This window comes from Salarias fasciatus, chromosome 1, assembly GCF_902148845.1.
Source record: "Salarias fasciatus chromosome 1, fSalaFa1.1, whole genome shotgun sequence".
Lineage (NCBI taxonomy): Eukaryota > Metazoa > Chordata > Actinopteri > Blenniiformes > Blenniidae > Salarias > Salarias fasciatus.
In genome coordinates, this window is record NC_043745.1 from 18,487,021 (window position 1) to 18,510,813 (window position 23,793).

The 23,793-nt window shown below is 40.8% G+C and overlaps 1 long non-coding RNA gene across 1 annotated transcript; it reads right to left on the reverse strand.

The window, feature by feature from the left end:
- Positions 1–3,037: 3,037 nt before the first annotated feature.
- Positions 3,038–22,954, reverse strand: LOC115392730 (uncharacterized). Its single transcript, XR_003931899.1, has 3 exons — positions 22,943–22,954; positions 13,508–13,516; positions 3,038–3,120 (listed from the first exon to the last, which is right to left on the reverse strand). It is a non-coding gene; the product is annotated as an uncharacterized LOC115392730 (long non-coding RNA).
- Between the last annotated feature and the right edge of the window lie 839 nt (positions 22,955–23,793).

A 23,793-nucleotide genomic window follows, 5' to 3' on the forward strand; every position in this document is an offset into this window, starting at 1 on the left:
ATCCTTGAGGCAAGTGTAACCCAGAATGTCATGGATGGGAGCTGTCCAAGGTCAATATGCCAAACACAAGTACGAGGAAGCTTCAACTCTTTAAAGCTGGAAAACAAACCTAACTTTGTACAAAACATACCACAGACAGTCTGCATTTCTTGTTTAATGACTGCTGATTCACTACACCACACAGTAAGACTTCCGCTATTAGCTAAAGCTACTAAAAACAAATGGAAATGTTGAGATGTTTAAAGAAAGGCCAGTTCCAATACCAGGCCACAATCACAATCTGTGTCTACATCCTTTTTACCCGCACATAAATGCAGCTACAGCATCAAAATAGTTTGCTTTTTTTTTATTTCTACAAGGCACCGGCAGGGTGCATACATGGTGTACAACACCCTGTCATGGGTATTGACAGCTCTGCCCTGAAGTTTATTCAAAGTCATGACCTTCTGTCATGTTGCAGCAGCACACCTTATTGCAATGGCTCAATGCAATTGTTTCTCACTGGGGTTTTTCTCAGTAACCTGTTGAAAACACAATCATCATATTCAGGTTTGTTGAAGCAGCGAGAGAAACCAGCCCTCCAGGAATAGTGTGGGACACCTCTGTCTTTCAGGATACGTCAGCTCTAATTCAGTGGAAGGCTCCAATGGGCAGTCAAACTTACTCAAGTTAGTGGAATCAATCCAGTGTTGAAGGCATGAATCTTATAAGACAACTGAAATCACATGGGGTGTGGGAGCCTGAACAATATAGTGGATGACACACACACACACACACACACACACACACACACACACACACACACACACACACACACACACACACACACACACACACACACACACAGGGAATCTGAGTTTACAAGAAAGAGCTGACAACAATCAAGGAGAAAGCAAGGTGAGACACATGGAGGGCTGGGCAACAAAATGAGGAGAGGAGAGAAGGGCTTGAGCTCGTGGCAGTCATCCAACAACACAACACAAACATAAAACATGAAGCTAGACATGGACTTGAGTATGAAGGAAACCACGAACATTAGCTTTCTAGTAGAAAAGGGGTTAGTATCTCTAGATTTAAGGTTCTCTTCTCTGATGGGGAAACTCATGTACTGGGTGAAGGTGGTGAGTCTGCAGGCCATGGTGATCTGGTTGAAGTCATTTGCTTTATGAAAACCAAATGACCCAAGTGGAATAAATTTCAATCAGTGAATATTCAGTGCGATGCTCCCACTGACTTTTATGTGAAAAACAAAGAAAAGGAAGATCACTGCAAATTCGTCAGCCATTGTGCCTCCTTACCTTTATTTTTACACCATCCAGCCCTAAACAAACAGTGTAGAGGATAAATTAGCTGGTATAGCAAGGAATAAAGGTTTCCTGTGCAAAATTATTTTCCACAGAAATCTCCAAGAAGACATTCTTCTAATTGTACCGCATTTGCTAAACCAGAATTTACTCACTCACGTTTTCTCAGTGAAATGATTGATATATGAAATTGACTACAAGCATCAGTCTGATTGCACGCCCGTCCAATCAGACTGATGCTACCATTTGTGCCATTTTAAATGTGGACGTAATTCTGCGTGGGGTCCCACTCAGGCTGCTGTTAAATGTTTGATTGATGTTACATAAAGGGGATTAAAAGGGACTGTAAATGCTAGGGTGGTATTGATTTTCTGTTCAATATTCTGTCAGAAATTGTGTTTTTCAAAGTCACACAGACAGACACGGATACTTATACGTTAACAAGCAAGGCACTGACTACATAAACCAAAAGTTAACTTTTTGGTATTCAAGCTTTTCACAATTTATCAAACCACAACTCAGACGTATTGTTTATCCCATTGCTCACTTCATGCGTTAATGCCGCAGTCAGGGAACTTTAAACAGCTGGAGATTTATAAAGTGTGGCCTTCATCTGGTGATAAGGCGCAGGACCCCCCAAATTTAGATTTTCCCATGCTGTTTCCTTATCGCTTGTGTCACACCAGTTACAATTCAGTACAGTTCAAATATACTGTAATAGCCTAATAAGACTTTGGAGGGGGCAGAGATAAAAGGTTTCTTTAGCATTTTTCATATCTGTGTGCCTCTTTTTATCCTCTGTGTTTCTCTCTCTGATGATAAGCAGAGCTTATAAAATCTGTGTGAAAATCTTCGAGACAGAAAGTGCTCGCTACTGTCATTTTAGCTACGCTTTCTCTGACTCTCGGTCATGCTTTCAGTTCCTTTCTGGCTTTCACCGGCTGAGTTTCTAACTCTGGCTCTGTCTCACACCTTAAATCTTTAACACATCAGTGGCTTCCAAGGGAACGAGGCACGCTATTATTATTATCAAAATCTGGTTGTGGCTAGTAAAATTGTTCCAGTTAATATCTATATGAAACTTTGATCATTTGGATGTTCCCTCCATGCACAAGTGGACTCTTTCCTTCTTTTCTGTTTTTCCAAAGTCACACTCAAGACCTAATAGAGGGTCATGCTCTCGAGAAGGAGATGTTCTTTTCACTCCGATGCACTATCTTGGCTGATATTTAAAATGTAATAGTCTTTTTAATGCCCATTTAAGAAAGGAAAACTTTGTAGGTTTTAATAAAAACCACATGAAGACACTCATCCATTAGCTATATCCACTTATCCTTGAAGAACTTGGATCCTGATCCCGCTGACGCAAGGCAGGAGGCCGGTTGTACCTTGGACAAGTCGCTGTTCAAACACATAGTTAAAAAATAAGATGTAGAAGAGAAAAACAGAGCCAACTGTACAATTTCACACATCTCATCAGTTGTTCTAACTGTACATAATTTTCTTTGAGGAATTTCAGTATTCAAATCCAAGTCATCAAATATAATTGCAACTCATTTTAGCTTTATTTTGCTTTGCGTCAGTGAATCACTATGGCTCTGGCTCTCAAGAAAAGTCAGCTTTTCACACTCTTGAGATTCCTGAGGGCATCACCTGAAATGGTTTTCCAACTGTTCCCAGAGATGCTGAGCCCTTTTGTCTTCATGCTATGGTCCATCTCACCCCATAACCATATTGATTAGGTTTAGATCAGGTGACTGTGGAGGCCAGGTCATCTGATGCAGCACTCCATCACTCTCCTTCTTGGTCAGATTTCCTTAACACAGCCTGGAGGTGCGTTTGGGGTCACTGCCTTGTTGAAAAATAAATGATGGTCCAACCAGATGTGATGGCAGGTCTCTGCAGGATGCTGTGGTCGGCATGCTGGTTCAGTGTGCATTCAGTTTTAAATAAATTCCCAACAGTGTTACCAGAGAAGCACCTCCACACCATCACCCCTCCTCCTCCATGTTTCACTGTGGGAACCACGTACGGAGAAACCATCCATTTTCTGCTTCACATGTAGACGCAGCGGGTGGAACCACATTTGGAGTCATCAGACCGGAGAACAGATTTCCACTGGTCTAATATCCACTCCTTCTGGCCCAAATAAATCTCTTATGCTTGCTGATTTTTAAAACAATAATGGACTGAGGGGTGATCCTTGGCAAGTGCCCCTGCCCAGTGGGCCCCTGCCTAGCTATTTGACCATGAAGGCCTGATTCACACAGCCTCATTTGAACAGTCGATGTAGAGGTGCATCTGCTACTAGAACTCTGGTCGGCATTTTTCTGGGTTCCAATCTGACCTGTGGTAAACTTGCAATTTCTGAGACTGGTGACTCGGAGGAGCTTATCCTCAGCAGGTGACTCTTGGTCTTCCTTTCGTGGGACGGTCCTCGTGTGAGCCAGTTTTGTCGAGGAGTTTGTTGGTTTTTGCAACTGCACTTGGGGACACGTTGATAGTTTTTTGCAATTTTCCAGTCTGACTAACCTTCAGTTCTTGAGGTAAGGATGGTGTGATGGAAAATTTTATGTATTTGATGCATGTGATGGTTATCAACTTTAAGAAGACTTCCCCAGCAGACGGCCCCCTGGGATCCTCACACAACTGTAGCCAAGAAGTGGGGGGATGTCATTCCCGTTTGTCCTGTTATATGCTAAACAGATTACCCCCTGACCGGGCGTAATCTCCAAAAGGTATCTATGGTTTGTATTCTACTCTTCTCTGATGCATGGGCAACCACAGGGGGTTTGAAGTGGGTTGGGTGGTTGGAGTTGTTCCTTTGTCACTTCATATGGTAAATATGTGTCCCTTCCTATCTGAGGGCAGCCTCTAAGACATGTTGATGACATTAACATGTCTGCCCCCTGGCCGCAGGGGTTCAGGACAGGGTATAAATATCAGTCTGTATTACAGAACTTTAGAACTCTCCCTGACTGAGGACAGTGGTGATTCTCTCCTGTTGCAACTGGAATTAAAGGAATCATTAAGGAACTCATCGTTGGTGCATTTCTTAATAGAATTTCCACAACAATGGACTGTCATTTCTCTTTGCTTTGATTGGTTCTTGCCATAATATGAATTCTAACAGTTGTGAAATACCAACTTGACTTCTGCACAACAGCACTGATGGTCCCAGCATCACTAAGAAGGCAAAATAATTCACAAATATGATGAAGCACAGCTGTGAATAGAAGACGACCTCATGAAGCTCATTCAGAGAAGGTCGAGGGTTTGTAGTCCCGTCAATAAATGCTTGGAAAAATCCAAAATATAAAACATGTTTTGAGTTATTTCACACTTTTTAATTGAGCTTGTTTGTTCTTCTCTGTTTCCTCTGTGTTAGAACTGTGCACCCATTGTAAATTGGATAAAGCATACCAAAGAACAAAGATGGATGGATGGATGGATCATTTTAATATAATTCTGAGCAAACTGAGTGCGAATTGTTCTGAACATGTGCCAGTGTTCTGTATTATTTTGATGTTCAGAACTGAAATGTGTCAGTGGCATTTCAAGATCCTCACATTTCTCTGAATTGACCTTTCCACATGTACATAAGTGGTATGATATTCAGAGGTATATGAAATCCGTTTTATTTTTCCCCCAATTCCGTTTTATTTTTTCCCAAATTCCGTTTTTTCCGTTTTAATATTTCTGAATTTGGTATTTTGTTTTTTATGCTCATTTTTACCATAAAAAAAGGTGTCTGGTAAGTGGAAATTAATAAATGTCCACAATTTAATAGGATATAACAGTCGATTTAATGTTTAAAGTCCTGCAACAAAGAAATACTTTTTAATTAGTCGCATGCGTCTTTGCGAGTCCAGTCCACAGTACGTTAACAGTATTTACAAAAAAGCTTTTCCCCTGAGGCATAAAAGTCCGTGTACTGTTCTGCTCTGTATTTAGTGCTTAGCGTGGAGTTTCATAACTTTTTTGAATGTGTGAGAGGGGAGGGAGTAGCTCGCTTGGACATCGTGTTGTTGCGTCACGTCTCGTCGTGGCTGGAACGCACGTTCACATATGTTTTCAATTGTATTTTGACGCAAAATCGCGGAAAACATTTGGCGTTGTGAACGCAGCTTTAGCATGTTAGCAGCGCTGTGGAAGTGACGTACACGTTGCAGCAGCTCGGGCGGTCCCCCCCGGCATGTTTGCTTTGCACTATAAGGTTCCATTTTCTCCCGAAAACTGAATTTCAGACCAGATTAGGACGAATTCCGCAATATTCCGCGTTTTATTCCAATTCCGTTTTTATTGGTCATTTCCGCGATTCCGTCCGCGATTCCGTTAACACGGATTTCATATGGCTCTAGATATTGCTTGAATTTCTGTAACTGCGCTGCACCATTGTTCTAATCTTGAGGGAAGCTTTGTTTCAGGGGTGCAATCCTTCATACTGGTGAGCAGATAACACATGGATACAGCATTTCACTAATGGGCATTACACTAAAGAAAAGACAATTCATTGGTGTGGAGTCTCTTTTATGTCTATTTTTAAATCAATATCACGTTTTATTACCAAAAAAGTGGTGATGAAAGAGCACCACTGATGATACTGATAAAACTCTGATGCCAGCCTTGCGGGAAACTGCAAAAGTCTGAGTTGTATAATGCAATCCCCAAAAGCTTGTTCATCTGAATGTAGAATGAAATTCTGAGTGGAGTTCAGAGAGATTTCTGGATCCTACATTTCAAAGTGTGCATATTTTATTAAATTTAAATACTGTTCTCACCTGAAGCTGAACTGGACATCTGCTGGAACTTTTTTGTGCTTTTTGTTGGACTCTGATGTGAGGTTTCTGTCCCTGTGGCTCTCTTTGTAGTTACAAGGCAGTTACATCAATACCACAGAGTACTGTAATTAACAATAACAATATTCAGTTTGTTCTATCTATACTGGCTGTACTGTAACAGACACACACACACACACACATTTTTTGGTAAATGTAATTCAAGAATAGATTATTAAATTTAGAACGAACTTTATACTCATTACAATAACAAGGCCATTAGGAAAAATGTAATGAGACACTACTTCGATCACCACGGTGGGAATAGATGAACATTTTTCAGCTTTAGTCATAATTTAACGTAATGTTACCATACAGAGGCAAGAAACAAGATGAGCTGCACTCATAACACACACACACACACACACACACACACACACACACACACACACACACACACACACACACACACACACACACACACACACACACACACACGCATACTGTCCCATGCTATCTGCCTTCCAGCTGATGTCTAACCAGTCAGTGTGACTCTGTCTTCTCTCTGGACATGTTTGGTGACGCGCTCACGGCAGACGAACATGAGCTCGCTGAAATGCGGAATGATTACATTTGCTTCGGTTTGCACTGTTCTCAGGTAGAGACCATTCAGAAACCTGCGCCAGGACCGTTCCTAAATATATCCTCTCTCAGGCCAAAGTGAACCGAACCCTTGTTGGTAACAGTTGACTTGATGATCAGAACAGTCCTCGGAGGCTTGACCATCACTTCCCGGGCTGCGTTCTGAATATGTGCTGGGCTCATTTCGATGTGGGTCTATAATGTGGCATGTAACTGCATATCATGGGGATGTGTGGCTGACAAAGCCAGATAACAACCATGAAAGCTTCGTCAAAACAGAGTGGGTGAAAATATGTCGTTTATGTTTAAATGGCAGAAAGAACTGGAGGAGGGAGGACGATGAAGAGGGTACCTGAAGTGAGAAACAAAGGAGGTGCATCAAGAGGCAAAAGAAGATAGTTGAAAAAATGCAACGATAAAACGAGAGGAGTAGGAGAGTAGACTGAGGAGAAAAGGAGAGCAGACAATCCCTGGAATACCAAACGTTTCTCTGGCTGAGAGAGAAGGCGAGGAGGAGAGGAGGGGTTGCAGTGAAAGATGGGGAGCATCCACAGAATACCAAAGAGAGAATAAATGCTAGCAGGCTTTTCAAGCCATTTTCACATTAATCCCATGAGTCTTTGCTGGTAGTTAAAAACAGAAGTACCTTCTTGTTTAAGTTAGTCATCCTTAGTTAAAATAAGAGCTTTTCCTTGACTCGCTGTCTTAAAGTCACTGCACCTGGAGTGTTTGACAAAAGTTGATTTGTTTCTAGTTTTACAGCAGCTTCACAGAGCGAGGAATGTTAAGAGATAGCCGCTGAAGAAAGGAAAGAGGGGAGAGCTCACGGAAAAGGCCAGCGAGGAAAACTTATTAATGAAAAGTAATGTGATACTAAGTGAGATGGAAGGAAGGAGAAAAGGAAAAGAGAGAGAACTGACTCTCAGAATCACTCTCGCTTGGCTGAACTCGCACCTTTTCCCAAGATGCATTCTGTTTGAGAGGTGCCTAAAAATAGCACACACACACACACACACACACACACACACACACACACACACACACACACACACACACACACACACACACACACACACACACACACACACACACACAGTTTTAAAGATATACACCACTCCCTGGAGTGGAATCACTGTCTTGCACACTGAGACATATACACTGCAGACAAGCTGCAGACACACACACACATACAAACTCAGGACATCATGTTGTCTCACCTTAACCAACCGCCACAAGTTGTTAACGTTTTCATAGAGGAAGAGAAAGAGCAGGACAGATGTAAACAGAGATAGGAAGGGACAAAAAAAAAAAAAAACAGAAGAGAAGAGGCTACACAGAGGTGGATGAAGCAACATACCAGATTCATTTATCCCACTACAAAATAATGAGATGTGCAGAGCGATGATTGCTATAATAACAGCAAACTGCAGCCCTACATACAGATCAGCATGAATACAGCATCATATGCGGCACGCATAAACCACACAAGCATAGTGATGATTACGCCTGCTCTCTGGTCTCATAAGAGCGCTCAACATCACAACATTAGTTGTTTGCAACCAAACCTGGTCCAAACCCTCTGGAGAAAAAAAGAAAGAAAGAAAGAAAGAATGAAAGAAAAGGAAACTCCACTAACTGTTCATTCAAAATGATTGTGTTACAGAATGACTTAATTCTGTTTTAACAGAATGATGCAGGAAACACCTGCAAAGTAGTGTGTGTTCCTCTGCTTTCACATTGTGTTATAAATGCGTATTTATTGATTTTTATGTCAGATTATCAGAATGGCTCATGCGCCTCCAGAATTGGAGCAAAGTTGTCAGCCCCTACAGCCTGTCAAACTCTCTGAAATGACACTCCCATTGAGATTTAAACGTGGATTTTATTCTCTACTTTGCACACAAAGGTTGTGATATAATCAGGCTTCACTTGAAGGGAGGAGCTTCTCGACCATTTTGTGTTAACTCAACAACAAATATGTACACGTTTAAATGCAAAATGACTGTGTGACGTTCACCAGACCCGCTTTGCCCTTTTCCAGATGATCATATAGGAGGCTTGTATTCAAAACTACCATTTTTTTTGTTTTTTTCCTCTGGTTATCTAGCTGGCACTAATATCTGTCCTAAGTGATCAAGGCAAACTACATCTTTAAATAGGAGATAGAACTTCTTGCAATTATAAAAACATAACACGAGCCTAATTATGAATGAATTGTGTCACCTGTCTATTTGTGTGGCTGTTGTAACTTTATGAAAGATGCCTTCTTTGCTCTTCCGGCTGCATACAGATGCATCATGTCTTTTGTGTTGTGAATAGAGATCTTGATTTGGACAGCCATGAAAATGGCTTCTTTGCACTCCTCATTTCATCATCACGTGAACATGTGAGATCCTGGGAGTGAGATAAAGGTTGTACAGAAAGCCGACTTCTCTCCGCCTGCCTGCAGCCCTTTATCTCTTTTACCTTTCTCAGATCACCTGGAAAGACCTCGTCATCCTTTCACTGTATCTTCCCCTCTACCGTTGCTTGCCCTCCTTTTTCATTTGCGCTCTCTTTCTTTCATTTTTTCACAAAGGCCTTTTGAGGTAAAGGTAACTGGCTTGCACTCTTACCAGTGTGTTTTTATGCTGTTAGTTCAGGGGCTGCTTACTTCCAAATTAAATCATGACTCACAAGCTGCACATTGAACACCAGGTAGGAGTTCATGTGAGTTGGCGACGATGTTGTGAATAATCTGTATTTGCTTTTTCCTCCATTAACTGATTCCCAAATATTGAAATGTGAATGAAATTATTAATACGTCAAGGGTTGGCAGACAAACTGTCATTGTTGAAAATTTATTTCAGTTGTAACTAAAGTCAAGACATTTTCACACACCCTTAGTAGATTTGTTATGACCAGTTCAAGTAGGTATTCTAATCGCTGATCCCCCAGACCACTGTAACATGAGGTGATTATTATTCCCGAGAACAAGTGAACAGTCAATTTGTGCAGTTTGTGTATCGAAAAAAAATGGGCAGTGCAATTATTTGAGCAACTTTTATGATTAATCAAAGCTGTGTGGATCAGACAACAGGGTCAGAGTCTTGCCTGTTGGTCCCGCATGCATTAATTAGCACTTAACAAAGCTGAACCAAGAAACAACACCCGATGAACCCATGAACCCGTGACGTGGACGTCCTTGGCTCTGTGATCTGATCTCATAAAGCAGGGACTGTAAACACCAGCTGTTTTAAAACTCATGTTGGCGGCATTAGAACTGTGTCAAAACGCTCTGTGTTTTACAAATTAAAGCTGACGAGTTTCAACAGGTCTAAAGCCTTTTTTAGCAAGACCTATTAATAATAATTAAACATTTAGCCACCTGAAGGCACCGCAACATATAAATTACTGGTTAAATAACCAAGAAGAAGCCTTTGCAGGTGCCGGTCTGTGGAGCTGTTGAAGGCCTCACAGGCCGACCTTATAAAAGTTATCCTACATTTACATTGTACACAATGCTTCTACCACCAGTTTGATACTGGGCTTTTTTACCTGAGTAGTTTTCATGTTCATCCTATGCATGTGTGGATTTACTCCCACAATCAAAGGACGTGTGTGTCTTTGATTAACTGGTGCCCGGTGCACCATGTATGCCTTTCACCCAGTCAGTTTGGGGTGACTCCAGCGCCGCTGTGACTCTAAGTTTCTGTACTCGTATATAAAATCGTTCGTAATGTGGATGGATAATACCACAACTTTCTTTAATATTCAGGAGCATGTAGCAGTATCTTTGGAAATTATTGACACATTAAAAGGTTGCGAGTTTCCCCACATTGAGGTGTCCACATCATACCCAAGTTATTGACATTCCCTCTTTCTGAGCAGTTTATGCTCAGTCAATAATTAATGTCCTTTTGAATTTAGTCATAAAGGCCCAAATGAAATGCAGCTTTTGTGAGTTAATTTATTCTTGCTGTCATTAAAAGACTTATGAAACTTGATTGATTGAGACTTTTTGGCTCAAATTCTTTCTCTTTAATCCAAGTAGTCAATTATAAAAACACACAGTGAAAGCAAAGTAAGAGGCTTAATGCAGCTGTTGAATTTAGCTAAAAAAAAAAGAAGAAGACGAAAAAAGATGGCGCTCGGTCAGTCTTGCAAGTTCAATTATATGTTATAAATCACATTTTGTCATTAGTTTGAAGTTTCCTTAACCCTGTCAAGGTGGTGACTCGGTTGAAGATGAGTGAGTCCTCGTGGTTCAGTTATTGTTGTCAAAGTATTGACTGTCAATATCCTGGCCTTTGTAAATTGTCTGCATTTGTTCAGTTTTGAGGCTCGTTCATATTAGGCTTCCTGTGACAGCAGTGTTGTCTGACAGTTGTTTTCCAGATCTAGCGGTGATATTTAGGGCAGGGTTTTTTCAGTCACTCTAACCTTGTCAGTGAAACTGTAAAATCTGACTTTCCTGTAATGGCATATCAAGACAATGTGACACATTGTGACTTTTTTCTGACAGTGGCTGTGATGCTGACCTTTAATGAATCCAGGAGATGCCATTTGAAACTTTCTCTTCTTCTGTAATCGTCGCTGCTTTGTTGAGTTCAGTTAGGGACAGTACACATCTGGCGCTGCTGCTCGGTGCAACAGGTGGTGTGTGCTGAAAACACACACACACGCACGCATGTATTTGCAGCTTTATAATTTTATATTAAAAGGCGATAAAATTGTTTTTGAGTTGCTTCATTTGGAATAGATTGAAGGGCCAAATCCTCTCTGCTTTGGTATTCAACTAGTCTTTTATGGTGTGATTTGACTTTCACTTGGGAAATTTAAAGTAATTCCTAAACAGTTGGATAGTTGAGGCATGGCCATTCCAATATCCATTCCGAGACCTTCATTAGATTTTCTTTTTTTTCTACACAGTTGCTGTTTAAAAAAAAAACATAAAATACCCAAAGAAGAACAATTAAAGCAACATAATCACAAGTGTAAGTTGCTTATTCCCATAATAATGAAGTTTAATATTTCCATAAGCTTTTCTGTTATATTACCAAATAAATCCTGGATCATGGCATTAACACAGATTATAGACAGCATGCTTCTCTTCTCAGAAAGAGAGTGAGAAAAAAAAAATCAAAACAATCCCTCTTCTGCCATCATCCCCTTGTTACATTTGAACAATCTCATTTAGAGCAGCTTTGGACACACAGGCAGCCTGTCAGCCAGGAGTCACATCCAGCTTTCACTGGGTCCTGTCATTTCCCAATCAGAGCTGGAGCCATAACACAGATGAGTTTGGCGAAAGCGGCCAGCTCCAGACAGAGTTGGACTTGAAGTAATACCTAGATATTTTGGCTCAGCCACCTTAAGTAGTATTAGAATGTGCAGTGCCAAATCTCTGCACCTGCACTTAGAGAGTCATAGTCATTCTTAAGTTTTTAGATGAAACATTTTAGAGTTCATTAAAATACAAAATTCTCATGTATATTTTCAGTTTCTCCCAGCAACAGATATTCCTTAATTATATGGGGCTTCAACCAGTCAAGACTTCACTGTACGTATTGTTCTCATTAATATCGTTATTGTTGGGCTTAACATTGTATATTGTCATTCCTGTAGAGTCATCAAAAAAAGAAAAGAAAATCAGTGCTTCTGGTTCACTTTTCAAAGACAACTTGAAGCATCAGTAATACTGCATGTTTTGTGCATGTAAAGCGTGACACAGTGGTGAATTTCTGTGATCATACTGCAGAAATTGTGCAAACGTTTTTTTTGTGGGGTAGCCGTGCTCGTTTCTATCAGCACAGAGAAGGTAATATCCTTAAATTAATGTCCGTTTCAGTCGCACCGCACATATTGTCTTTTAGCTTTCAGCTGTGTTCACTGTGAAAACAGTGTTTTCCATGATTTATAATTGATAGCTCTTCTGCCAGCAAGTTTATCTGATTATCCTAATAAATACAACCGACTTAATATGAACAATTAGATCTTTTTTTTTTTTTTTGGCTGTCTTGTTCCTCCTCTCCTTGGCCAGAATGCACCCAGAAAGCATCAGGGTGATGTGACACTCTGAATAAATAAACAAGGTCTTTGGCAGCTCGTTTCTATGTGCTAAAACGTAAAACAAAACAAAACAAAAAGAGGTTTTGGAGGTTATTATCACTGACCGAAAATAGTTGCAGAACTCTCTGATCCCCCTGCTTTACGGAAAGCCAACTGGGAGTGTTTGCGCTGAATAAGCAGTATGCATTATTGTCCAGTCACACGGAGAGTGGGTTTGAGCAGCAGTCTTAATTGTCTGCACATTTGGTGAATTAAAGTGTGGAGCAACATTGAGATGGCTGTTTAGGTTCTGGTGTGGGCCAGCTGGCGTCGCAATGTCAGATTAAATTCTACACTGAAAAAAAAAAAAAAAAAAAAAAAGCATTCTCTGTCTTTTCATTTGTTGCTTTCTAATTCTTCTCTGTCTCGATAGCGGTTCCGTCCTTCCTTCTTGCTTTAAGGGTCATTTGTAGACCGTCAAATTACGAAGGATAACTACATGGACACCTCTCTCATTGATGAAAATATCCTCACACACAGACACAGGGTAGCACTAGACGAAGACATGCATAAGTGTTCTCCTTCACCCGCTGCACTGGTATCTGTCTCAGTCTCTCTCCTTCATTTCAATCCAAAGCTGTTTCATTAGGCAGACAGTCCAGAAGACGGTCCTGACAGCGCCAATAGAGAATCCATCAAAACCGCCGAAAGGTGACAGATGGTTCAAGGAGGATGTGGATGATTTTGTTTGACCCTCATGTACTTGTTCATATCATTGGTGTCTCACATGAGTTTGACGGGAGTGATAGGCTCTTGAGCTTTACACCCTTTTCGCACGTCCTGGACAGCAACACAGCAACAGCTTAATGGCTTTTATCGCAGGTCATCCAGGCTGCGTACAGCAGCTCCTGGCTCGTCATTTGCACCTCGTCTGTGTGCGTCAGTTTGAATTTACCTCAAACCACATATTATGGTTTTGTTTTTTTAATCACACTTTTGGTTCTCCAACAGACCCCTGTTTTTTTTTGTCACTTTGAGCCTCGGTTCAGCTGACCATGTGCACGGTTCATCCAAGCATGGCCTCGCTGCAAAAGAAGTTGTGAGACAAGAACCAAACATAGTTTGTGTGCACGGCCACCAGTTGTGTAGCTTCCCATCTGAGATACAGGTCACTTCCTGCCTACCCAAATGTCGCTTTCTCTCACCACCAATGACTCACGCATACAAACAAACCCACTCACACGGACTCACACACTCGTCTTGCCCTGGGCTGCAGTGAGCAGATCAGCAGTCAAATTCCCTTTGCGACCGAAGTGCAGCAAAATCACTGAACACACACACACACACACACATTCAGAGCCGTGGCCCGTGTTGACAGCGTTGACTTTTTTCAGGATTATTCTGCTTCAACTGTTTGCATATGTTTGTTTTATGCTTATGCTGTGTGTGTCCGTGTGTGTTGTGTACATGCATTAACCAAACCAACAGATTGCCAGCGATCATTTAGTCGTGTTCTGCATGGCTATACAACATCCAGTTTCAGCCAGTCAGCGAAACTGATATGTTTATCTGAAAGAGAGCTCATCCACCAAAAGCCTTTATTGTGCCAAAAAGAAACATTTTTGCTGTCGTTTGTTTCACATTTTGTGCGATTGGTGTGGGAGCACATTCGTTTTAGTGCGATCAGTAAAATGAGGAAAAAGAAAAAAAAAGAGATCTTGCTTTGAAGAAAGTTTCTTCATAATTGCTGTTCCTGAAAATCAGTTCACAGATTATTATATACACATAGTTTTAATGGGAGTGAGTAAGTGTAATTTATGCATATTAATGTATGAGTGTGTGTTGAGTGGCTGCGTGTCCAAACAGAACCGCACACAAAGGTCTAGTTCTGCCCTGTGCAACTTTCCACTGAAGTGCCATTGTTGCCTCTTATCTGCGTACCTGACTGTAACAGTGCTCCATTGATTCAGCCACGCTGCTCACTTCGTCACCTGTTGAGTAAGAAAGAGGCGTAGACAGAGTACGAGGGACTGGAGGATCGGACTATTAATGACAGCGGGAAGGAGAATCGAAAAAAGTTGGAAAATTGGCCTGCTTGACACGCTTTAGCTTAATAGTCGGTGCGACATGTGCCCGGTGAAAAAAATAGGAACAAATTCGACGTGTCATTGTCTCCCACGCAGATGAATACCCAACCTGCGATGACATAAATTGCTGGTAGCTGGTAATGACTCTGTGGTGGCGTCGGCATCTCGGAGCAGTGCAGGAGATTTATTCCGACTTGAATCTGGAAGGTTGAAGAGGTCAGCGATCAAGCGCTCTCCTGCAAACGTTGGCTCTATTTTAACTGAGACTCGACGTACCTGCCACTTCAATTATTTAAGTATGCAGCTCCGTGGAAAAACAGGGCAGGTGGGGAGAGAAGGAGTGAGATAGAGTGAAAGCAATGAAGCAGGGAAAGTAAAGAGTTTCGCTTTCAGATAAAATGACCGTCATCGCAGGCGTGGTGCTAATGACACTGTAAGTGTAGGAACCGTTGCTTTATAACTTGGCAACAACCTAGTGTTTAAAAAAAAAAAGAAAAAGAAAAGAAAACTATTTTCACTGCTCACCAAGTCACGATACTTCTTCAGAGGAAGTGCTGAATCTAGGATGACTAAATGTTATTACATATGCAGGGGGAGTGTTAATATTAATGGCCACATTGCTGTCAGCTTTTTAATATTCAGAGTGAGGAAGACGAAGAGTGGAGGGTGAGAGAGGTTAAGTACTGCGTATGACAAAGATCAGTGCAAAGTGAGGCAGTACTCCATATCAACACTTCATTCCAGATGTGCTATGTGTAGGAATTTTAATCAATTAATCATCACGACTCTAATTTTGGACCACATTTGTACTCATTTCTTTGTTGTTGAAAACAACCATCTGCTGCATTGCGCAAAAATATGATATGCCTTGTGCATGTGCGAGCTGTTCAAATTAGGCAGCTGTTGACATTAAAAAAAAGAAAAACAAGTAATTAAAAAATGTTATCAAGTGAAAAAAAATGACCAGTTAAACACATTTAATTGATTTAGTTCCGATGAGACAACTTATCTGGCCTGTTGGCCTCATGTTTGAGGGAGTATCAATAGAAAACACTGAGTGGAGTTAATATGCTGCCTAATCAATGCTAAAATCTTAAAAAAAAAAGTTAATTTGGGACTTTTGCAATCTACCTCGCATCTTGAATTGTTTTATCAGCACCCTCAGGCTCAGTAATACCAGTTTGAATATATTTATTTAATCAAACTAGATTTGTTACCTAGTTAAAGGTTTTCTCTCTCTTTCTCTCTCTTACAAAGAAGCCGTGAGATTGTACGGCGCGGCAGCTTTTTCACTCCCAAGCAGTTTGCAACTCTTTTTCAGGATCTGTAATGCGTTTCTGCAGCAGCCGAGGTGTGTTTCACATGGAGTAAGCAAAGCAAATCCACCAAGAAAACCCCCCAAAATATGTGGAGAATGTCGAGCTTTAATGCTTGGTGTGTGTCGAACAGCGAGTGTGTGTAAAGTGGAGTCTGACAGCTGGGGAAGAGGAGCTTTTGAAATCAGCAGTATAGATGTGTGAACTTTGCAGCGCGATGTTAACACAGTCTGTTCTGTTTGACAGTGAATTACTGCCACGAATCCTTTAGATCTAAGCTAATTTTCTGTGACTTGTTAATCCCACCTTGATCAATTAACATCCCTTTTTCAATTAGCGTTAGACAGCTGTTTTGCTTGTCTGTTGCTCACCAAACATCCCTGTAAGATTCATGAGTAATTGGGTTGAATTAAAAAGGAGTGCCTCACCATCGGCTGTGGTGCAGTAGACTGCTGACTGTATTAGCTGCTGATGATTGCGTGTGTGATGTTGGCAGGATGGAAACTTCTTACTTTTTGACTAATGATGCTAATCTATACTGGTAATGTAAACCCTGTATGAAAGGTGTTTCCTCCAGTGATGAAAACAGATGCAGTTAGGAAAAAAAAAAAAAAAAAAACGTCAATAATTCAAAATGATGAGCATGTCTTTCCTCTAGTACATTAGGTGGATCTATTCAGCTGATAGAGCCTCCTGAATCCTTAATACTGGTTCTGTAAATCTCAATGAAATGTTATTCAACTACAAAAGTTAATGATCTCCAATGTCAGCATAAAGTTCCACCATCAGTGTTGGAAATTAGTGTCCACCACTGCTAAAACACAGGTGGGCTTGTGATGTGTTGATAAACACTCTCAGTGAAGAGCTTTCTACGTACCAAACAATCACTTTTAAGGAAAGTAACCTTCATATTGGAATGGCTTGTTTCATGAGTACAAATCAATTTTTTTCCAAGTCTCTATCTTACCTGACAGTAATATATTCAGTATCAGACACGTCTTTATTTCACTTGAGTAGATCCTTTCCCAATATTTACACAAGCATTTTATGAAGAAACATTCTTTTGACAATGATCAATGTCTACATTTGCAGGTAAAGCAGACAGAGAGTAAGGAAAACAGAGGGAATACAAAAAGAGCCTCTATTTTTGGACTAGTTGAATCTCGTGATTGTCACATGGCCCTCTGTGTCGACCACACCGTAAACCCCATCAGGTCGGTTGAGAAGCGTCAATGCACAGCCATTTTCAGATCTTTCCAGGAATGTTCAGTCAGATTCCAGTCTTTGCTCTGGCAGGGCCATTCTAGGACATTTGCTGAGTTGTCCTGAAGCCTCTCCTTTGATATCTAAGCCGTGTGCTTCAGATTGTTGTCCAGCTGAAAGGTCCGTGGTCAAGAGTGCTCTAGGGGGAGATTTTCCTGGATTTTCATACAGGATTTCTCTGTACTTTGCTGCATTCATCTTCTTCGTTCTCACAGCATGATACTGCCACTGCCGTGCTTTGCTGTCGGGATGGCATTGGCCTGGTGATGAACGCTGCCTGGTTTCCTCCAAACACCACACCTGGCATTCATTTGTCTCATCAGATGAGTTAACTTTGTTTCTTATGCTCTGAGGGTCATCATCAGGTGCATTATGGTAAACTCCAGATGAATTTGCTATGTGCCTTTCACCAAGAAGTGGCTGCAGTCTGGCCTCTGTACCACACAGGCGTGATTGGTGGACTGCTGCAGAGATGTTGTTCTTCTGGAAAGTCCTTCTCTATCCACAGAGGAATGCTGGAACTCTGATAGAGTGACCCTGAGGTTCTTGGTCACCTCCCTGATTAAGGCCCTTCACCACTGATTGCTCAGTTTAGACAGCCGGTCAGCTCTAGGAAGAATCTTGTTGAATCTGAATGTCTTCTTGTGGGGATGATAGAACCCAGTGTGCTTCAAAGCAGCAAAGGTTTCTCTCTACCCTTATGCCTGCAGACAGTCCTGTCTCGCAGGTCTGCAGACAATTCCTTTGACTTCATGCTTGGTTTGTGCTCTGAAATTCACTGTCAACTGTGGGACTTTATATACAGAGGAGTCATTTCCAATCAGTTGAATTTTCTGCAGATGGACTTGAATTAAGCTGTAGAAACATCTCAAGGACGATCAGTGGGAAGGGGATGCGTTTAAGCTACATTTTGAACTTCATGGCGAAAGCTGTGTATAGTAACGCTCGTGTGATTTGTGATATCTTAATTGTTGTTTTTTTCAACTTTTTCATTCAATTCGGAAACCTTAAAAAATCCTGCTGTCATTATGAGGCGTTAGGCGTCAAATAATATATATTATAAATAATATAAATAATTATAAATAATATATATTATATAATATATATATATTCCTTTTGGAGTAAGACGGTAACAACAACATGCGGTATTAGTGGTGTTAGTTTCTCTACTATGGTGTTTATTTTTTGTACTGTTAATTACCTTGTTTAATTTGCTGATGACTATTTAATCCTCTGTCTGATCCATAAAGTATAAAGTATGTTATCCCCCCCCCCAAAAAAAAAAAAAAAAAAAAAAAAATCATGCTTTAATATTTTATGTATCCATAAACATTTTCACATAAATGTTCACACTGGTAGTTGAAAATAAAAAAATAAAAGGATTGAGTTGTTCGTGATTTGGAACCAGCTTCAGCAGCATAGCTTGAAGGTAGTGTTAGTTTTCTGGCCTTTACCATGAAGGTTCACTTGGGTGTGAACAGAGTGGAAGGTTAATGTCAGCTCTGCTGCCATCAGCAACACATATTAACACACTGACTTACTTTGGCCTAATTTACTGTGCGCTGCAATCAGCGTCTATTTTAGCCTCTCTCTTCCAGCCATGATCTTTGCACTTACACGTTTTCAATTATTTACCAGCACGTGGGAGAATGACAAATTTTCTTCCTTCTGCGAAACTGCTGCGGAGCTGCAGAGCCGAGTCTCCAGTAACTGGGGAGGGAGGAACCGTATTAATCCGCTGAATTCTTTTGCTGATGGCTACAACTTCTCCTAAACCAATAATGACTCATCACCTTGTGCACGCATGTATTCCCGTTTGTGTGTTCGTAGTCGAGGTTTGTTTAATTAGAGTAATTGTGGTCCCAGTTATGCCTGGTTTTCTCTGAAATTATGGCTTTTTTATTCAAGATTTTCACTCTTTGAACTCTCCCAACTCTCCTTCCTTCCCCTCTTTCTGTGTGTCTCCGTGTCTGTCTTTCCTTCTCCGTCCCCCCCTGTGTCAGCCACTCATGTCTGATGTGTCAGTCAGTCAGGGTCTTAGCAAATCAAAGTGTGTGTGCGTGAGCGTGTGTGTCTTTCAATGTGCGCACGCGTGTTTGGTGTGTATGTGAGCATTGGACTTTAGTTCCACACGACGTGTGTGCGCGCTCGGCGTGTGTGCGCTCAGTGTGTGTGTGTGTGCTCTATCTAGTAGAGCCAGCCTTGTGTTAATCTGACGTGCTTGGCTGACGTTCTTTAGTTGAAACTTTGCATGACTCCGTGACAATCTCTGCTTAAGCTGGAAGACAGGGCAAACCCGTGTGCCTGCGAGACAGAGAGGGAGAGCGAGGGGATGTGTGTTGGTGTAGAAGACAGACAGAGAGAGGGAGCGAGTGAAAAGCATAAAGCGAGCGCGCGTGAGAGAGGGCAACAAGAATGTTAAGTATCACGAAAAAAGAGGTAGCGACAGTAAGCCTTTGAATTTGAATTGGGGTTTGTGTTTGAGGGTTTAAACCAGGCCACTGTGGGATCACATCTACGCCGATCTCCGTGTTCCAATGCAGGTGTGTGCGTTTCTTTGAAAAAACTGAACACATTTACACTTCATCAAGATTAATTGTTCACTTTTAGAGAAAATATGTTCACAGCGATTTTGAAAATATGCAAGCATGCTTTCAGGAAGGTCTTGCAATTGTTACAATTGTTAAAGTAGTTTCGGTAGTTTTATTGCAGCATGGGCAATGTATGAACACACTCAGATTGAATGCCTCAAACATCCTCTGGCAAACAACTAGCCCAAATTTTTCAGCAAACTAATCACGTAGAAACGTGTCAGTGTTGCTTGTGCTTGCAGTGGCTCACACTCCACTGCTGCACAGGCATCCAGACGGTCACTTTCTACACATCTCCCTGCAGTGCAAACTTCTGATTTTGTAATTAGTACAGTTGTTACTCTGAGGCTCTTTGATCTGTCGACAATGACAGACAAATGTGTTTTCAAATGTAAAGCGTGAAAATATAAAGTGGTCAAAGCACAAGGGCAGGTTGCCAATGTTCATAATTCCAAGAAATTTGAATGGGAATTGTCTAAAACAGAACCTACAAGCAGATGAAAACAAATGTTTCTACACTTTTCTCTTGAAATTACCTCGGTCTCCTTTATTTGAGTTCTTTTTCAGCATATACGTAATTATACACAACAATCCAATATCAATATCAATCGTCCATTTAGGATACTAGATAAAACGTTTCCTAGAACTGACTTATATACTGACTTTCTTTGACTCAGCCACGGTGTGATGTGTAACCTATGTTTTGGACAGTCTCTGAAGCTGTCCTTGCTTTTGTGTCAGAGCCCCCAAAACTACACAGTTGTTGGAAAGTGGAATGTAACATAAAACTTTTCAATTTGAGAACGCCCTTGAATGCAAGATGAGTTATCTGACATCACCAAAAAAGTAGAGGAAAAATGAAGAAATCAAATAATTATTCATGATATTTTTTTTTAATTGAATGATTTCATATTAACAGATATCCAGAGTTAAAAAAAAATTATTAAAGAATAGAAAGTCCTTGGAGTGAAATGGCTCTTCCTTCACTGCTGAAACGGTGTGTGAAGTACATGACACTGGGTTCCACGATGGACACGACCTCAGAGGAACATGATGAAGGGGCTGAAATCAGAGAGAAATGACTGTGGAGGCTGCTGCAAATCAAAAACTGTGTGACTGTGTGTGTGTGGACACAAAGCCCTTCTTTACACCTGCAACAAGACATGAGGTTTTAAGACCAGCACGTCAGCGGAGTAATTATGAAGCCTCATCGCTCCCCCGCTGTGGAAAAGTCAGCACGTCTCTGTTTAATTGCCCTCCGACGCTCCTGCCCTCGAGCAGGACGTCCCCGTCGTTATGGAACATGTGTGATCCTGTCTTTATTTTTTTTGGTGGTCTTCCATTGTGAGTGGTCAAATGAGCAGAGCCGTCAGCTCTGATCAGCATCAAGACTACAATCATGTGAAGCCGGATGAACAACAGACGAGAAGAAAACAAACCGCGGAGTCAGTCAGCCTATTAGACAGCTGCCCACATGTATTTTCATTTTCCTTTTGAGTTTATGTCAGTTCCCCGTTTTTATGTTCATACCCTTCAGTTTTGGTGTAAAAAGAAAACAGAAAAAAAAAAAGCACCATATTTCCTTTCAGAGGCAGCTTTTGTTAAACAGAAGGTGCCGTTGCTCCTATTAAGAACCGAGCGATGGGATTTTTCCGCAAATCCTCTATCATACGCAACCTACACAAACTCTGTCACGCTTCAGTGCCTCCCTCTCCTTTAAGTTCGCTGGATCTGATTGAGCGCGCCACACGACACGCTCGCGCACACAAAAATGCAAACGTGCATAGAAAGAAGCTAAGTAGCTTTATTAATTTTTCATGATTTTTCTTTTTTCCTCATCCATTGTTTTTCATGCACCGCTATGTCTATGTGCTTGTGTTACTCATGTTGTGAGAACACGGATATGTTTCCACCGGCACACTGTAGGGATGAACCTCCGCTCATAAAGAAGTAGTAGTTTTAAAGGTTGCGTAGCTTTGAGGAAAATAAAGCTTAAGTTAGGTTATATTTTATGTCAGTGCTTGAGATCCGTCGTGTTTTAAGTTGGCATGCTGTGGTCTCTGTGTGTGTGTGTGTGTGTGTGTGTGTTTCACTCTGGATTTGAACAGATATTGAACAGAGCTTGCAGCAGAGTGTGTATGTGCCATACAGGAGTCTGCCGGTCACTCCAGCCTGGGAAATGAAAATTAGACGTCTTTATTGTGCCGTAGCCTTCACAGGAGGGATGGATGGGACGAGATAAGAGAAAACTTTAATAAAGTGTGTGGAAGAATTAGGTCACCACAGACGTGCACCATCGGGAAGAGACAAACGTGAGCGTGCCCACACAAGCAATAAAACAGTACAAATTTAGCCACAGGCGCAGCCGTCGTAGTTCAAAATTACAGTAAGATCTGCTCGTTGGAGATGTGGTGAATAACAGGAATTCATGTTCTAAGATTTTGCGAGACGAAGACAGCATCTCCTTTTCTTCCGAGTTTTGTTTGAAACTGACAGCCAAATAGGTTTATTGGTACCATAGAAGTTCCAAAATCAAGTATATGGGAGGATTTACCTGTACGCTTGAGAAATGCTGACTTTTGTGTTCCTGAAAGTGCAAATCAATTATATATGTCATCAGGCGTTCCCATGAGGTGGCGCCTCTCTCAGAAGCCTTTGGCTACGGTAAGTTTGCCACCGGGCTCAAAGGCATCAAAGTCATTTTCGTATTGAAGCGTATTATAGATAATTAATATAGTGGTTTAGAATTGTTTTTTTTTTTTGTGCATCATTCATTGTTTACAGTCAGACAAGTAAAGAGTATATTGCTTCAGTAATGACTAAAATACTCTACAATACTTGAACACTTCGGAAACGAGTTGCCTAAAAACATGGAGCTCCAGTCTTAACTCTTGTAAACAGATGTTGTCTTAGTAAAAAAAATAAACATACGTCTAGAAATATACTTAGTTTAACCTCATGAAAAGGAAGAAAGGCTTTTAAAAGATGTGCCACTCTGTTGTCACATCTCATACAATGCTAAGTCCTACAGTTGCATAAATCAACATGTTATTTACAAAATAATAAAATAAATAAATTTGAAAAAGATTCTCATACTGACTTGCTTTACTCATTTTGACATTTTCTTTTTTAAATTGATGTGTTGTTACTGTCACTTGCTTTTATGTGCACAGTGCATATGATCAGCTTTTAAGTACACTGATTAAGTGCACTGACAGCGCAAGAGATAGTTTTCAAAACAAATGGGCCAAATTATAGCAGTGAGTCTCTCATAATGAGAAATGTGAAGCAGAAAAGGTTTTGTATTGTAAACTACTGAAATGCTTCACGAGCAGAACTGATCTCAGTGTTTGGAAAAAAAAAAGTCATGTTTTCTCTGTTTGAGATACTGCTCGATACGAGCAGTATTACCAGAGAGGCACACGTAGATTTTTTTTACCCTGGAAAAACATAAAGTTTAATCATTTATTGAACAGGGACAGTGCCTGTTAATTATATTTCTGAAAATATTCCAGAGTTCATCAGAAGGATCATTTCCATCTGTAGTGTGAGCGCACAGGTCAAATATAAAACAGAAGCAAGGAGTCCTCATGGTGGAGAAACTAAAGCTCGTGTATGCGCATGGTCAATTTATGTGAAAACTCATTGTTCAGTTCTTTTTTTGATTATGATTCAGATTACTAGTATACATTACACAGTGAAAACCTTTTGTGCATCAATAATAAAAAAAAATCATCATGCTGTGAAAGTAAATGTAAAATACAAACTGTATGATTTCAATG